General features: G+C 41.0%; 1 protein-coding gene across 2 annotated transcripts in view; it reads right to left on the reverse strand.

Annotated features, from left to right (window-relative positions):
- The window catches only part of WSCD1 (WSC domain containing 1), a 373,645-nt gene extending 354,594 nt beyond the window's left edge, over positions 1-19,051 (reverse strand). Inside the window, exons 1-2 of one of the 2 annotated variants that reach the window (XM_073565578.1) lie at positions 18,832-19,051; positions 1,540-1,592 (exon numbers count right to left, since the gene is read on the reverse strand). The gene's annotated coding sequence lies outside the window, so the exon portion shown is untranslated. The remainder of the gene's footprint in view (positions 1-1,539; positions 1,593-18,831) is intronic. The other variant, XM_073565577.1, reaches the window with a different exon arrangement.
- Between the last annotated feature and the right edge of the window lie 284 nt (positions 19,052-19,335).

The following is a 19,335-nucleotide window of genomic DNA, read 5'->3' on the forward strand; positions in this document are numbered from 1 at the left end:
GGTTCTACCCATATAAAATACGGCCCTTTTTTTATAGCAAACTAGTAGGATATCTAGGTCATCGAAACCCTATGCAACGCACAAAAAAGACCTTTTATTTTACTCACAAATGGCGTAGTCTGATCCGATGGCCTTGATCCAGAGGCTCCTCTCTTCTTACAATCGTCATCCTCCTTCCCCGCTTCATGTACATGACGCATTCTACATCATCCACACTGTGTCCCTGTCGCGCATAGGTAGGTAAAGTCGGCACATGCGCACTATAGTGCTGTGCTCTGCCCTCAGCAGGGCAGGGGGAAGTGCACATTCGCAGAAGCGTGATGGGGACTCTGTGGTTAATGTAGGAGCATCAGCCACTTGAAGCAAGGAAGGAGGATGATAATCGTAAGAAGAGAGGTTGTGCCAGATCAAAACCAGAGAAGCCTACTGTACCGCACCACACCATCTGTGTGTGTGTGCACGTGTATAATAGTTTTTTGTGCCTTGCATAAGAGGTTGAGGACATACATACATCATTCTAGCATGCTGTAAGAGGGATTAAAAAGGTGTTAGCCATACTTTATATGGGGAACTCCTGGTGACAGGTTCCCTTTAAGCTCTTGTGTACCACTCCTACAGGCTCTGCATCAGAGTATAGTATTAAGGCTCCGTTACACGCTTCAATGTCCCAGCGATCCCACCAATGATCCAACATGGATGGGATCGCTGGGACACAGTTAGCTGATCGCTGGTGAGCGGTCACATAGGCAGACTCACCAGCGATCAGGACCAGCGAGAACGCTGGTATCCAGGGTAAACAGCGGGTAACTAAGCGCCGCACGGCACTTAGTTACCCGCTGTTAACCCTGGATACCAGCTCCCGGTGTATGCTGTATGGAGCTGGGAGCTCGCTGATCGTTGGTCTCTCGCTGTCACAAGCAGCGATGTGTGCTGCCCAGCAAGAGACCAACAATAGATTTATGGCCCAGACCATTAGGCCTGTTTCACACTTCCGTTTTTGTGTCCGCCAAACGGATCCGTTTCCGTTTTTTTGACGGAAACTGATGCAAACGGATCAGTTTTTTAAAAAACGGATCCGTTTTTTTGACGGATCCGCGGTAACCACTAATGGAAGTCTATGGGACAAAAAAAAACGGATCCTGCAAAAAAATGGCGGATCCGTTTTTTTACGGAAACCAACGGATTTTGACGGATTTGAAAAAACGGAAGTGTGAAACAGGCCTTAGGCAACGATTAACCATCAGCCAACTGATCGTTGATCATTGCTACATGTCACACGCAACGATGTCGTTTCGACTTCGCTGTAACGTCAAACTGGTGATGTTGCAACAATATCATTCACAATATCGTTACGTGTAACGGGGCCTTTAGTGTTTTGTCAGTGTTACTTAAGAATCCAGCACTGACAAGAGAAGATAAGATCTTACATAATTCTATACAATTTTACTGGCTGACATGATACAACATTCTTTTTGCATTTCCGCATTATAATGCTGTCTGCAGTGAAATCACAAAAGATTATCATAAACCATAACAAACCATGCAGTCTGGACAGCTGTGTATTTTGACAAGCCGACATCGTGTTATTGGAGCTGTAATGGAGCAAAGACATTTTTTGGTGGTGAATAATTTAAAGAACAGTCAACATAAATCACTGGCAACCTACATCAAATTCTCCACTGCACAACTTTATCTTTCTGTACAATGGCAACATAGCAGTGGAAGCCATAATGACTTTTACCATAGTGATCCAAGATAACAAGGCTTAAACTGTTGCAATAAATCCTTGAGGAGGAGGCCAAAATATGACAACTCTCCTTTACAAGGGTGTAACAGGTAACTATTGGATTCTGTGACAGAACCAATTATGGGGCATCGCTTCCCCATGATAAATTTCAGAGCATGAAAAGCTAATGATTATTTTGGTCTCGCCTCATTCAGACATCAGGTTGTTTTTTTGAACAGACAAAGTTTCAACAGTGATTTTCATTGGTCAGAGTTTCATTAGTTTTTTCACTGATGAGAAAAAAAAAAAAAAAAAAAAGAAGTTCTCCACCTTCCGTCAGTCAGTGAAAAGTAACCCACAGCACACGGATGGCATCTAAGTACTGTTTCACTTTTTTTTTTACAGAACCATAGACTTTCATTGCAGAGTTTGATCCAACACTCACTCAGATCAATATCGAACATGTCTCCATGATTTTGCACTTACCACTAGGACTGCAAAAAATCACGGACATGTGAACAGTACACCACCCCAGAGATTTTCAAAAGTTAAGGGTGCAATCTGGGAAAAAAGTGATGTCACAGTACTTTGATAATGCATGCATTGATGTCACAGGAAAGCGAAAATGCACACAAAAAAGGACTATTTATACTATTGCTGAAATATATTAACGTATACTGTATATTTCATTGTTAGGATAAATTTATCACAGCATGGAAATAATGCAAAACAGAACGGTCAACAAGGAAGTTGAACAAATCTCTAAAGGCCCCGTCTCACTAAGCGATCTCGGTAGCGAGATCGCTGCTGAGTCACAACTTTTGTGACGTAACAGCGATATCACCAGCGAGATCGCTATGTGTGACAGCGATCAGCCCCCCTGCCGGTATCGCTGATCGCTGGAAGAAACCTCTGGACATTTCTTTGGTCGCTGGTCTCCCGCTGGCCAGCACGCATCACTGCGTGTGACAGGCGGGAGACCAGTGATCAGGTGTAAAAAATAATAAAAAAAATAAAAAATATAGTTATTCTCACCTTCCGACGTCCTGTTCAGCCATCCTGCCTCTCTCCACGCTCCGGTCCCTGCGATCCTTTGCATGAATGACCGCGAGACTTTGTTATCCCTCGAGACCGTGACATCTCGCGGTCATTCATGCTAAGGATCAATGGGACCGGAGCGTGGAGAGAGGCAGGATGGCTGAACGGGATGTCGGAAGGTGAGAATAACTATATTTTTTATTTTGATTCTATTTTTTACAGGATGGCCAGCGATGCCGGGCGCTCGGCATCGCTGTGCTGATCGCTGGTGAAGCTGTCTGTGTGACAGCTCACCAGCGATCACATAGCGACTTACCAGCGATCCTGACACCTTGATATCGGTGTCGGGATTGCTGGTAAGTCGCTTAGTGTACGGGGCCTTAAGAGTATGATTTGGGCAGATTCGCTCGACTCAGGGTGCTCGGTAGGGTTTAAAAAAAAAAAAAAAAAAGCTTATACTGCTCATCCCTCAGATGCTCCATGCTCATTTCATTGCCACAGGTTTTCTGATCGGTTCCTCTGTCTTCCATCTTCTCTTTTCTTTATTAGGCACCAAGCTGTTACGTGGGGAAAGACGCACATCATTAGGGATACTCTTCATATAGAGAGGGGAGTATAAGAGTTTTTTTTAAACCCTTTCTCAGCCCTCAGAACTATCCAAAACGGCAGTCGACTGGATGAAAATTGATAAAATTTGTGCAAATCGAATTGCAAAAAATGCGATTTGCTTGTCTCTTCTGAATATTAATGGGTCTCCATATTTTTTGGGTCCGCTGACAGCTGTTATGTCTGTTACACCTATCCACCAATAGGTACTTAAGGTACTGTCACACTTAGCGATGCACCAGCAATCCCGACCAGTGATATGACGCATCAGGATCGCTGGTGCATCGCTAAGTGGTCGCTAGTGAGCTGCCACACAGGCAGATCTCACCAGCGACATAGCAGCGGTCGGGGGGTCGCTACTTACCTGTCAGACGAGGCGATCCTGATGTCCTTCCGCCCGCGTCCACGCGTCGCTCATCTCCACAGCAGGAAGCCCAGCAGGAAGCCGACGACGAGAAATGGTCCAGGACGTTCTCGCGCGATCAGCGATAATCCGACCGGCTCCCCCGCTGAGGTATCAGACATAGCGATATCGCTAGCAATATCGCTGCTATGTCACAAAAACCAGTGACGTTATAGCGATATTGCTAGTGATATCGCTTAGTGTGACAGGCCCTTTACAGTGGTGAGCAAGATAAATGCAAGTCTATTGAGAAAACTTTGTCGACAAAGAACTGGTTAAACAAAAGACGTGTCTAGACTTAGGATTTGAAATCTCTTGTAAAATAACTCAATTTCAGCTCAAAGTAGATTTTGCAAGCAATTGTTTCTCCATGAAGGTCTTAATTTAATTTGTGTAATTTGTTTGGGCATTCTGAAAGGCAAATCAATTACAATTGGTTTGTCCTTTGGTAGATGTGCCAGCCATAACCACATCTGTGCATTCAACAGCATGAAAAACAGAAGAAAAAGAAGCCTCAGAAGACACTGAAGCAGAAGAGTTAGATTTTTTTGCATCTCTAGTTTCTTGCTCTATATTAGAAGTATTTCACATTTATTCCCAGTTCCATATGCCATACTGAAACTACAATGGGAATAATAATATAAGAAGACAGCCTTTGTGACGACAAAACCAGGTTCAATCTGCAAAGACCTAGACCTGGTTAAGATTTCTGGAGGTCTCATGTACCCAGAAGCTACTTTGTAACCATACTGCACTATATCTAAAATACAAAACATATACATTTTAGAGAATATGTTTGCATTAAGGCATTTTTTATTAAAACTCTGTTATATGGAAATTAACCCCTTCATCTCCCAACCCATTTTTACCTTTATGACCAGGCCACATTATACAATTCTGACCAGTGTCACTTTAAGTGGCAATAACTTTTCAAATATATCAACGGATCCCAGTGATTCAAAGACTGTTTTTTTGTGATATATTGTACTTCAAGATATTAAAATAAAATTTGTTTGATATGACTTGAATTTATTAGTAAGGCTGTGTGCCCACGTTGCATTTTTACTGCAGCGGAAATGCTTAAAAAAACGCTATTAAAACGCATCCCCATGCAATCATATGGGATTCCGCAGTTGCTGTGCCCATGCTGCGGATTTAACCGCTACCGAATCGCATAGCGGTAAAATCCGCAGCATGTCCATTATTTCTGCGGAATCATGGTGCCGCCATAGGATTGCATTGAAACGCTCATTTTACGCATGTGGCTATGCCCACCATGCGTAAAGTGAGCGCTTCATATGCGGATGGTACCCAGGGTCCGGAGGAGAGGTGACTCTCCTCCATGCCCTGGGTACCATATTCCTGTTAAAAATAGAATTTAACTAAAAAATAGGGATATACTTACCCTCTGTCGGCCCCCGGAGTCCTCCTGCATCTCATGCCACACTGCCAGCATTTTCCATTCCCAGGGATACATTGTGCGAATGACCTCTGATGACGTAGTGGTCTCGCGTGATGCTACGTCAGAGGTCATTGTCGCAAGGCATCGCTGGGAACAGAAGATGCTGGCAGTGTGGCTGAAAGGCGGGAGGACTCCGGGGGCCGACAGAGGGTAAGTATATCCCTATTTTTTATTATTTTTAACATTCTACCTTTTACTATTGATGCTTCATAGGCAGCATCAATAATAAAAAGTTGGTCACATTATGCTTGACAAGTGTGACCAACCTGTCAATCACTTTTCCAAGCGATGCTTCAAATCGCTTGGAAAAGCTCAAGCATTCTGCAAGCTAAAAAAAAGCTTGCAAAACGCTTGTGTTTTGCGGGAAAATGCATGCGAATTCCACATGCGTTTTACCTGTGGTGGGGAGTTGCGGAAATGCTGCGGACATTTCCGCAGCATTTCTGCAATATGGACACATAGACTGAAAATATCAGAAATTTGTTGAAAATGTTCAAGCTTTTCATTTATATGCCTTTAAACCAGAGAGCTATGTCACACAAAATAGTTAACAACATTTACCACATGTCTACATTACATCTGCATCATTTTTTAAACATAACTTTTTTGTAAGGAAGTTAAAAAGGTTAAAAGTTGATCAGCAATTGCTAAATTTTCCAACAAAATTTACAAAAACATTTTTTTTTTCTTTATGGTTGCTGCAACTTTAACAAAATGCAAGTGATAATGCTTTTAATTTACCTTTAAATTGTACAAATAAAAAAGGTTAGCTCATCACATAAAAAATAAATAAGTCAAACCCTCACACAGTTCCATCCATGAAAAAATGAAACTTTATCGGAACAATTATAAACAAAGTTTTGTTTGTTTGTTTTTTTTAACATATTTCCCAATTTTTTTTTTATCGTTTTCTATTACATTGATGGGTAAACTTAATGGTGTCATTTAAACTACAACTTACTCGGCAAAACACATGCCATTACATTATTATGGGACACCGTACGTACCGGGGGACCCCATTTCTCTCTCCTCTGATGTGCGATCAAATCAGAGAAGAGAAATTAAATGGAAAATAGGATTTTTTTTCCAGTTGCTGTTATTCCGTTAATAACGGTGATCGCAACTCTGGGGTCGGTAAAAACCGACCTGAATCATGTTCTCTGGGGTCTCATCTACCCCCTGTAGCCGAGACCCCAGAGAAATTCCGATGCCGGGGGGCACTATACACCTATTTCTCAGCGTCGTTAAAAAGCAGCGTTGAGGCATAAGTACCCTTAACTACAGCTTTTAAAAGGCATATATGATAATGCCCAGTATCAGAGAACGAGACAAGGCGGTGACCATGGTCCAAAAACGCCTTGTGCATGGATTACCACTCCATATGCTAATCTTAAAAAGGAGAAAACGGAGTAACGGATACAAAATATATGCAAAAGTATAAATTTTATTAGTACTCACATCAAGTGCTGACAAGTATACAAGTTGACTAAAATAGGGGGGATAAGCCCCAATGATACAACAATCAGGACAGACAAGGACAGGGTAAATAAAATGATACCAGTGCTCGAAATCTACATGGCACAACGTTCAGTCAGCCCATGGGCATTGCACATAACAGACATATGTCTAATGGTAAAAGATAGTCAAATATGGCATACTCAATTAAATGTGTATTGTACATAGTTGTACATGTCTAGAGCGCCAAAAAAAAAAAAAAAAATACACATTTAATTGAGTATGCCATATTTGACTATCTTTTACCATTAGACATATGTCTGTTATGTGCAATGCCCATGGGCTGACTGAACGTTGTGCCATGTAGATTTCGAGCACTGGTATCATTTTATTTACCCTGTCCTTGTCTGTCCTGATTGTTGTATCATTGGGGCTTATCCCCCCTATTTTAGTCAACTTGTATACTTGTCAGCACTTGATGTGAGTACTAATAAAATTTATACTTTTGCATATATTTTGTATCCGTTACTCCGTTTTCTCCTTTTTAAGCTTTTAAAAGGCGTATCGGCGGTCATTCAGGGGTGAAACTCCAATCCGTCAATTTTCAGTCATATATAGCAAGCCAAATGCATACACTATAAATCAGTTAAAGGGAAAGTCCAAGATTAGTATATCATGGCTATTTTCTTTAAAAAAATACACCACGTTCCAAATTGTCATGCAAATTGGATTTAAGTGTCATAAAGATATATTTTTAATGTTTGTCAAATTCATGGATGGTTTGTGACTCAGGGCTCTTCGGATCACCAAAATGAATCTCAAATTTCTGTGATAATTAGTTTGCCAGGTGACCCCAGTTAATGGAAAAGTACTTAAGGATGTTCCACATTCTTAGGCAGGCCACAACTTTCAAGCAATATGGGATGGAAAATAGGATCTCTCTGCTGCCGAAAAGCATCAAATAGTGCGGTGGTTTAGATAAGGTATAGAAACATTAGATATTTCACGAATATTTAAGCGTGATCATTGTACTGTGAAGAGATCTGTGACTGATACAGAGCACAGATGGGTTAGTGCAGATAAACGCTTAATGAGGAAAGTTTCTGTCAGACAAATTTATCGGATTAAGAAAGCAGCAGCTAAAATACCATTAAAAAGCAGCAAACAGTTATTTGAAGCTTCTGGTGCCACTGGAATACCATGAACTTCAATGTGTAGAGACTTGCAATTGTACATAAACCTACTAGTCTGTCACCATTAACAATGCTCCCAAGCAGATACAGTTGTAGTGGGCCCACACATACTTGAAGATTGCTTTAACATTAGTCTTGTTTATTGATGAGTGCTGTGCAACCTTAAATAGTCAAGATGGATGGAGAAGTGGATGGCCACCATGTCCCAACAAGGTTGCGACATCAGAGAGGTGTTATAGTCATATTTTCTGCTGGAATCAAGGGGTGAGAATAAGCCCCCTTCGAGTCCCTGAAAGTGTAAAAATGACGTTGGCAGTGTATTGTGAGGCAGTGAGGGGAATCATATACAAGGGTCATTATGTATCCCTCAAGATATGCATAGACACATACTGAAACTGCTGGAGAGCATTGCAATTACAGCCACAGCTCGGGTTACAACGCAAAATAAAAGAGAGTGTGGACTTGGTCCAGCTATTTGACCAAGACAGATTCAAGAAAACCTGACATGGTTGTTTATTTTTGGAGAGATCTCTAAGAAAGTCGTGCAATGGATCTCTCCATCCAGTCGGGGTCTTTGAAGTCGCCCATGTCCACGATTCTCATTTAAACTTTCAGGTAAGGGTTGGGTGTGTCGATGTTGGTTTGAAAGCATCAGAGCAGGAGGTTCTGTGTACGCTTGGCTGTGTGAAATTGAACATAGGTCAGAGTCAGAAACTAGAGAAAAGCCATTACCGCACAAGCGAGTTACATGGTGGTGCAGTCGCCAACGGCATCAGACTGATACAGACGTTCCAGCTGCAAACCAGATGACAAAGTTTGAATTTATTTAATAAGTTGGCAAATAAAAACATTTAAAAAAGTGGTCCACAACTTGGAGAACTTCCTCTGATACCCCTCGCTTGGCCCCGCTGATTGAAGCTGGCGCCCACTCTCTCCGCCTTCAGACAAATTGAACATGAAGTGGAAACCAGGGATCAGCTGCAGCCTGGACATTCAGATAATGTTCGATTTGTCTAAAGGAAGAGACAGCAACACTGCACGAGAGCCTCAAACTGTTTCCGAAAGACTATTCTTATTTAGTAAAAAAGCTTTAATAATAATATCACTCAGGGGATGATTTGAAATAATTACGGTAATAATTTTCATTAAGTGGAAAACATGAAATTAAACTATGGTGGATTTGTCAACCTGATTTTCCCAATGAAAAATCGGGTTTATGGCCATTATACCGCTTTCTATAAGCCTTGAGTCATATTACATAACCCATAAAATTTAATTGGACCATACTGTCCAGGAAACATCTGCAATATAGAGTTCAGTGATTCTATGCTCTACAGAACAGGTCCATAAGTATGGCTCAGCCATGCGCAATAGCCGTAAAAGTGATTTATTCTCACAACATCTAATCGGTCAATAATTCTGGCCAAAACCCCATTAAACTGACTGTCTCCAGCTCATCTTGATGGATTGGCCTGTAAGTCAATATGGATATATCAAAATCAATATAAAACAGCAATAATCTCTGTTGCCAGGTAAAGGACTTTGTGCAGGTTAGTTTCTGCAGACCACTACAGTCAATCAAATGCAAAATAACCTGCAATGATGAGTTGTTCGTGTATGCATCTACTTTTAAATATTGGATGGTAGATTTATTATATCAAAGCTAATTTTTGATGTTGTTGTTAGCTAACACCCAAAAATATATCACATTGTGAATCCTTTAAAAAAAAAAGGACCTTGATGGATTTCACTATAGGAATGAAACCAACAGAGTGATAACAAATTTAAACTTGACAGCAAGTTATTTGTGTTAGGTTATGTGCACAAGTTCAGCATTTGTAAGTCAAAAGCGAGAGTGGGTGAAAAATGCAAAATGGTGCACGTTTGTTGTATTTTTCCTCTAATTGGTCAGTAATTTACATCAGTATATGTAAGCCAAATCAGTAGTGGAAAAAATTCTGAATATGTGAACGTAGCCTTAGAGGGACTGAGTGAAATGGTAAAGAATCACTGCTATTGAAAGGTTACAAATTTTAGTTCCATTTAAAAAAAATCTTTAAGTAGGATAAACCCTCCTAAGTCATCTACATGGGCATGAAGGTCATAGAAATTTGAATAAAATGACACCTTGATAATTTCGGTTCAATGTCTTATTCCAGAAAAATCCACGTTTTTCTTATATGTAAATGAGATGTTCAAATCTATGGGCTGGACACTGATCTGCATGAGAATCTGCCACCAGAGATCATTATAAATGAAAGGGTGGTATTATCAGTGTCAACCATGTAATAGCGCTTTTTTTCTCATAATCACATACACTGTGAGATCAGAGCTAACAGAACAGAAATTAAGGTTGTCTCAATATAAAACACATTTGCAGTAGCAGTATTCTCACAGTGCTTCCATTTCCATCTCATAGGCAGCCAGTGTGAGGGAAGGACAGTCCAACAGAGCTGACAGCACTGTGAGAAGACTACTGCAAATGTGCTTGTTGTATTTGTAATGAAACATGGCTCAACTCTGCTGCACTGTGTTCCTTGTAATCAGGTGTAGCTCTGAAGTAGAGCCAACAGCACTATGAAAGGACATATACATCTAACAATGTTTGTAATAAGGGAACTCCTTAAAAGCCATGTTCACATGTTAAGTATTTTACAGCAGTATTTGTAAGCAAAAATCAGGAGTGGGTGAAAAATGCTGAAGTGGTGACATGTTTCTATTATACTTTTCCTCTGATTGTTCCACTCCTGATTTTGGCTTACAAATACTGAATATGTGACCATGGCCTAAGGAGGTTATTTGAAAAGTTGAAAAAAATAAAAAAAAATCTCGGGCATACATAATTTCTTTAGCCCCTAAGAAAATGCCGAAACACCTTTTAACAGCACTAAGGAATAAGTGAATAGTGCCACCCCAGGCCTGAAATTCCTGCAAGTGACAGCTGTACATGACCCTGGCCAGTTTTGAAACAAATTGAGGCCGATTAACCCATTAAAGAACGCTAAGTATATATCTAAGTGGGTTAAAAGGGTGTTAAAAGACCCCCCCTTCGCAGGATCGACCCCACCACAATCTTAATCGCAGGTGCAATTGTTGCCATGGTACCCCGAGGTCATCTGATGACCCCAAAGTATGATGGCCTGTAAGATCCTGCTATAAGCAGTGTCGCACAGGTTGTGTCAGTGACTCACTGATAAGTATTGCAATGCATGAGACTAAAAAAAAAAAAATACAAGTCCAACAGTGGGAAAGTAAAAAAAGTTAGATAAAATATGTTAAAAATAAAACACACAAAAAAACATACAAAAACGCCGTTTTGTCCACTAAAAATGCAGTCTGATAAAACAAACAAAAAAAAAAAAAAAAAAGTAAAAATAATTGGTATCGCTGCGTCGGAAAAGACCCGGTACATAAAACAAGATGGCTTATTTGGCAAAACAATAAAATAAAAAAATTTCAGTTCTCAGAATATGGTGGTGCAAAACCAAATCTATGTTTGTTAAATATTGTTTTTATATGCGCAGAAAAGATGTCGGTGGCACTCAGTCTCTCGTTAAAACTAATTCTTTATTCAGACATTTAAAATGTGGAACTGGGTAAGTGGGTCTCCTAACGAATAACCTGAACCTGTCGGGAAGACGAGAAACGGTCACTGTTCATTAGGAGACTGAATGCCACCGACAACTCAATATAATACAGTAGAAGAAAAGCAAAGAAAGTAGAGGAGGTTATCTTAAAATGGTAAATTACTGAATTTATGGTGTTTCCGATACATTTAAATTGGGATCAGCGCTCTAATTCTTCAGTACTGCACCGCCTCTTACAGGAGAGATGTAAAAGTCTTGGTTCTACAGTTGTGCAAGTCTCCTATACTCGTCAGCTACTCTTTTAGCAAAATGGCGGCGCAGTGCTTTATATTGAATAAATGTGGCACTAAACTCTAATTAACCACATTAGAAAATGCTCTGTATAATTAAATTACATAAAACAGTTTTGAAAATTAAACAAAATCTGTGCATGATGTACGCCGTCAACAACACAATCAGCTGCGCGACTTACATGCAGATGCAAGATTTCAAAATGATTCTGTAGCTTACGTTTCCATGACTTTCTTCATCAAGTCTCAGGAGTGAACCATACAGTTCGTCTAATACAATCCACTCATATTCAAGAGAAAGCCGAGAAGAAGGCGTCTCCATGACAACAGAATGTTTACTTTCAGTAAACATTTAAAAGTTTCAAGTAGTTCTGTGCACTACAATGGCTGATATGCTGTAGGGTGAGAAAGTTTTAGGCTATGTGCACACGTAGCGTTTTAAAACGCTCACTAAAAACCGGACTCCTTCCCAGAAATCGCGCGTTTTTTTCTGCGCGATTTCACCGCGATTATGATCGCGATTTTGCCGCGATTTTCGTGTGCGTTATTCAAGCACTTTCCAAGCGATTTGAAGCATCGCTTGGAAAGTGATTGACAGGTTGGTCACACCCGTCAAACATAGTGTTTGACAAGTGTGACCAGGTTTTTACTATTGAGGCCGCCTATGCGGTCTCAATAGTAAAAGATAGGATGTTAAAATGAAAAAAAAAAAAAAAAAAAAAAAAAAAATTGGGGTATATTTACCTTCCGGTGTCCCGCGCTGCATTCCCGGGCCTCAGCGTTCCCAGTAATGCCTTGCGAGACCTGTGATGACGTAGTCTCGCGTTGCTATAGCGATCTCGCGAGAAAGCTAGAGTCACGCGAGACTACGTCATTACAGGGCCTTGCCGCAAGGCATTACTGGGAACGCTGAGGCCGGGAATGCAGCGCGGGACACCGGAAGGTAAATATACCCCGATTTTTTATTTTTTATTCTTTTTTTTACAGGGGTATGGTACCCAGGGCCTGGAGGACAGTCTCCTCTCCTCCACACCGTGGGTACCAACCGCACATGAGACGCTTAACTTCCCGCATGGTGGGCATAGCCACATGCGGGAAGTAAGCGATTCTCATGCATTCCTATGGGTGTGGAATCGCGGCAATTCTTTGCGATTCCGCACAAAAGAATGAGCATGCTGCGATTTTTTCCACGATGCGATTCCGCCGCGGAAAAAAGCGCAGCATTAGCACAGCATGTGCGGAATACCATAGGAATGCATGGGAGGCGTTCTGTACACGATTTTTAAGCGTTTTTGGCCCGAAAATCGCGGCAAAAACGCTTAAAAATCGCTACGTGTGCACACAGCCTTACAGTGTGTACGTAAAGCAACAAAAGACGATAGAAATGTGAAATCTGCTCCAAATAAAAGAAAGTCTCCCAGTTTCATAAGTATTCAGTGAAGTTCGATGTGGGCTCCATTTGTTGCCCTACACACATTCAAACGATAGTGGAGTTCTTGCCACATACGGGTAAGGACGTCTGGTGTAACAGAGTGAATAGCGTCTGTGATTCTCTGTTTTAAGCGATCAATGTCATTGATACGTTCAATGTACACACGTTGCTTCACATAACCCCAAAAGCCTAAGGGTGTCAGATCCGGGGATCGTGGTTGCCATGGCTTGACAGAACCCCTGCCTATTTACCGCTGGGGGAATGTTCTATCCAGAAACTCATGAACAATGGTGGCGTAGTGTGGAGGAGCGCCGTCCTGTTGAAAGATGACATCTTCTGGAAATTGTGGCACTGCATACAATTTCAACATGTCAAGATACGCGTTTGCCGTCACAGACAGCTCCGCAAGAAAAAAAAAAAAAATGGGCCTACCACTTTATCATGCATCAGGTCACACCACACATTCACTTTAGGGGTGTTACTTTCGTACTCAACGTAGGCATGAGGATGTTCAATAGCCCATATTCGGACGTTATGGTGATGAAAATATCCTCAGATATGGAAGGTCGCCTCATCATTAAACACAATTTTCTGCAAAAATCTTGCATCATTGTCAATCTCATGAAGCATATCTATAGCAAACGCGCATCATTTGGGTCTATCCGCTGCTTTGAGGGCAAAAAGGGAATAGCTAGAAAAGTGAGGGGAGGCAATAGGCCAATCTAAATAAGTGGGTTTTAGGACATGCTTAAAACTGTGAGCATTGAAAATTAACCAGATTGTCAGCAGCAGTCTATTCCAGAAAATTGCCACAGCTCACAAGACTTTTGGAGACAGGAGTGGGAAGTTTGGATAATTGAGGATGTAAGTGTTAGGTTATTAGCGGAACGGAAGGCACGGTAGGGTGATAGAAAAAAAATTAGGAGGAGATGTAGGGTGGTGGGTAAGAGAGATGAGTTTATATTACATTCTGTAGCGGATGGGCAACCAGTGCAATGACTGGCACAGGGTAATTATTGGCCGGTGTATACTATTGGCCGTTTTTAGATAGCTACCTGGTGGCAGTATTAAGCAAGCTATGTTCTGATCTCTATTATACAAATTTTCCTAGCTATCTCCATAGACCTCAATTTAGATCTTCTAATCATAGGTTCTTCTTAAAGCGGACATGTCACCAGGTAGACGGCGGTTGTAGGTAGAGAGGAGGCACCAGATCAAGACCAGTGACACCTATTGGACTTGACTGGGGCATATGTGGATATAATATAAGGTCTTTCTGGGGATCTGAAGAGGGGATTGGTGACTTCTAAAGTAGTATCCTGTAAAAGAGGGCTTAAAGGTGATGAACGTCCTTTATATGGGGAAAGCCTGGTGACAGGTTTTCTTTAAGAACGTGCTGCTGTGCGGCTCTGCTGAAGAAGCCCTTGTCCTATATCTCTACTTTTTTTCCCCAAGTAACAAAACAAGGAAATATCACAAGACAGCCCCAATCTTTTTCTAAAGTCTTATGAGAATGTTTATTGAGGAGTGTCACTAATGAACGTGTACGAAAGCGTGTGAAAGATACAGTATTTTTTTTTTTTTATTTCTCGGAATTACAAAGTTTTTAAAAAGGCACAGTTACTGAAATGTGCACAAATTAAAAATAAAAAAGGACAGGTCCGGTTTAAGCTTTCAAGTGCAATAGTCCACTAGAATAACTATTCACATACAGAGAAAGGAATTCTTGGCAATGTGTGAACGCAGGGCCTCTCAGTGGAATCCATAGTAAAAAAAAAAAACTCAAAGCTTGGCAGAAAAATCATTCGGTTGGTAAGAAAAGAAGGAAATTAGATAAGGAACGTAGACCATGTTCTAAGCAATGAAAGTAATACAATTGTATTAATGTAACTTTGAGTAATGTGAACTGACTACACTAAACGACTGCCTGCATAAATATTTTTCGCAGCTCATGGGCTGCCATCTACCACTGGACTAAGGGTGTTACACCGAACGCCTGATTGATCTTTCCAAACAAAAAGCCTACTATGCACAGCTCCTAAGGAAGCCAAGAGAAAGACAAAGCTTTGAAAAGATAGGCTGGGAATACTTCTCATAAGACGATCCCAGGAACTTAAGGACACAGTATAAATCACATCACTAGAGACTAGCTGACCCTCTCTGCTACTGTTACGGTAAGTAGACATGACACGGGCAAAAATAAAAGTGCCACCTAGCGGGAATAAAACAGTACTCATCTTAAAGGAGTGGTCAAAAATAAAGATGTAGATGCTTTAAGAATTCATTTAAATAGACTACCAGGGCTAAGTCCACATGGGCATGTAAAAAAATAAAAAAGAAAAGAAAAATCGTCCTTGTTTCATCTAGAAGAAAAAGTTGATTTTCACCGGCAGGAAATCCCTTTTTATACATCAGCATTATTAAAATTTGCAAGAACAAGTACATTTTCCTATGTTAAAGTTTTGCAATGAATCTGTAAAATCAGGATACAGGGTTGATCCACAGGAATCCGATTTTCCTGCGCACCTGTAGACTTGAATAGGCGAGTGTCGGGAAGGAAGAAAGTAGCGCACCAGCTTCCCCCCCCCCCCCCCCACACGCAAATTTGGTCCGTAAAAAAATAAATGCACATTAATAACGTTGGTCCGAGCATAAACAGGTTTTTCACGGATAGAATTCAGACCAAGAATATGGTCGCGTGAACTTGGCCTAAGAGTGGTCGAACCGTTGGCTTAGCCACACTACAAACGATTGTTTGCAAATGCAAAACTTAGTTATTCTAACTTTCAAGCTTCTAGATAGATGTAGTAAAGTCGAACTTATCATTCAAGTTTTTGGAGGAAAATATAGTTCGTTTATAACATATATATTTACACATCTTACACAATAATAAAAAAAAAAGATATGTCAAATGAACAAGTTTATGCAAAAAAAAAAAAAAAAAAAAAAGCAGTTTCCCAGAATTCCAGTCAAGTCCTTTGTCACTGTCACGCCATAATATTCTGTTTTCTCAGGGCAAGAAGCAAATTAATGCATATTATTATCATTTCTCATTTTAGAACTTTCCGTAAGGCAATTCCAAACTGGCACTTTCAGCTCATTATATATTGGTAATATACTTTTTTTATGCTATAATTCACATTGCCGGATCATTTTTTACATATACTGTTTAAGAAGGTTAATTTACAGTCTTGCCCAGAAACACTAAATCAAAATCTACACGTAATGGAGAGATTAAATATGATTTAGAACAATGACTTAATGGATGCCCTCTCTGATAGTCAATGGGTTTTTTCTTTTTTTAAACAATTTCATGGGTTATGGATTTTTTTTTTATGAATTTTTGCAAGTACGGCACAGAAGTCCACTTGGGTTTGGATGATGTATTACATTTGTCTTGATTATTCAGCACTGACAAAGCCTCAGTCAAAGGAAGAGAAAAGTTTGGCTACGCCGAATTGTGTTACAATGCATAAAATGAGCTATGAACACACGTCTGATTGGAAAAAGGTGAATGAGTTCGAGAGCGGAGAGGTCTGATGATGGCCGGCATCTCTTCCTTGCACATTATGGGTTAAATAACCATTCTGGATGTGTTACATTCGGTGCATTCACATGTATTATTGCGCTGCTCCCTGAAGCCTAGGCACCTTAAAGAAACAGAACTCCTTCAACACAAATGATGAAAAAAAGCTAAAATTGATCCCTATGAAGAATAACAATAACAGCATTTAACCCATTTCTTTTCCCCAGCCACAGTCATTTTCCTGGTGCGCTCATGATCTGCAATTACCATTTGCATCCCATTTATACTGTACTGTATATAGCCTCTTTTTTGCATAATCAACAGTCGCACATTGGAAACCGGGGAAGGTAACAAGTGCAATGGATGGGAATGGGAATCACAAGGAGCTAACTGTGCCACCACGGAGTGGGAACAATCTGCATCCTCTCTGTGACGGTGAGGAGTTGGAATAGACTTGCAATGTGTCATTAGCTGATTCAACAGGAAAAGGCAGAGAGCGTGGAGTATATCCCCCATCACTCCTGACAGGAGACACAGACAGGACTTCAATCAGATCAATAGATAAGATCTGCCAGTTATCCTGTAAAAAAGTGAGGGGGGGGTATTGTAGATCAGTCTCCAGACCTGGAACATCACATCCTGTAAAGCGGTCTGAGACTTTCCGATGTTGTTTGGGACACTTATGGCTACAACTATTTCGGGCCGCGGACATGTGAATCCAATAGGTCACGGTTTCAGGTACACAAGGCAAACAAGAAATATAGGAGAGCAAATCGCTGTTGGGCCACATTCACACTCTCTGGAAGACTTTAATCACAGCTGAAATGTGTAAAAGGCATTACTCGTACATAATCCTGAATATGAAAGACTCGGTGTGACCATTCCATATAGTATCCACATGGTGATCAATTCATATAATAAGCACATTTATGATCATTCAATATAATATCCACATTTATGATCATTTATTTAAGGTAATATCCACATTGTGATTATATCATACCCACATTTAGCATCATATAATATCCACCTTGTGATCATACCATATATCCACATTTATGATCATATCATATATACAGTTTGATCAGGTCATATAATAACCACCTTGTGAGAATATCATACCTACATTTATGACCAGGTCATATAATAAGTACCTTGTGATCATATCCTATAATATCATACAATATTCACATTTATGATCATTCATTTCAGGTAATATCCACATTTTGATCAGGTCATATAAGAACCACATTGCGATCATATCATACCCACATTTATGATCATATGATATAATATCCACCTTGTGATCATTCCATATAGTATTCACATTGTGATCATATATAATACCATATCATAGCCACAGTTTGATCAGGTCATATAATAAGCACCCTGTGATCAGGTCATATAATAAGCACCTTGTGATCAGGTCATATAATAAGCACCTTGTGATCAGGTCATATAAGAAGCACCCTGTGATCCGGTCATATAAGAAGCACCTTCGGTCATATAATAAGCACCCTGTGATCAGGTCATATAATAAGCACCCTGTGATCAGGTCATATAATAAGCACCTTGTGATCCGGTCATATAAGAAGCACCCTGCGATCCGGTCATATAATAAGCACCTTGTGATCCGGTCATATAAGAAGCACCCTGTGATCCGGTCATATAAGAAGCACCCTGTGATCAGGTCATATAATAAGCACCCTGTAATCAGGTCATATAATAAGCACCCTGTGATCAGGTCATATAATAAGCACCTTGTGATCCGGTCATATAAGAAGCACCCTGCGATCCGGTCATATAATAAGCACCTTGTGATCCGGTCATATAAGAAGCACCTTGTGATCCGGTCATATAAGAAGCACCCTGTGATCAGGTCATATAATAAGCACCCTGTAATCAGGTCATATAATAAGCACCCTGCGATCCGGTCATATTTTGCACTACACTCCCCTCACCCTGACACTTGGTGTAGCCGGCACTCATCCTTCCCATACACAATCAGTACATCACGATATAAAGTCACGATGTGCAACAGTCCGCGCATCCTCAGCAAGTTCCCAGAGAAGAGCCGATCTCCCCAGATGGACGGGAGACACCTAAAACTTACCTGTGAGATCTAGGAGGAGGAAAAAGTATTAGTCCGATAGGCTGTGCAGACAGAGAGGAGAAACGCAGCTCCCTGTGTCATCCCCTGGCCGCCTCTGGAGCCCGTACACACGGTGCAGCCCTCAGTGCTCGCTGCCCGCCCGCCTTCTGTGAGCTCCGCTACCTCCAGCTGTTTATACCAGTAACTAACCGAGCAGCCAGCAGAAGCCCCAACCCGCGCATGCTCAGTGCTGCCCGTCACTGCTGCTGCCTGCAGCCGCTCACAGCCATCTGCGGGGTCCTAGCGACTACTGCTGACCGGAGCGCCGGGGGACGCCCGGAGAGGAGCCCGGCTCAGCTGCGCTCCAGCTGCGGCTCCTCCTGCACCTGCCACCGGCTGCTGGTCCTCTGCAAACGCTTCATCTCTCCATCCGGATGGCACTGTACACTGGATAAGATCATTGTCGAGTAAATGTATTAGTATTTATTGATTTTTTACTATTAAATCTAAAGTATGCTAAAAAAA

This window comes from Dendrobates tinctorius, unplaced genomic scaffold (genome assembly GCF_039654945.1).
Source record: "Dendrobates tinctorius isolate UK_male_01 unplaced genomic scaffold, ASM3965494v1 ptg000016l, whole genome shotgun sequence".
Taxonomy (NCBI): Eukaryota; Metazoa; Chordata; class Amphibia; order Anura; family Dendrobatidae; genus Dendrobates; species Dendrobates tinctorius.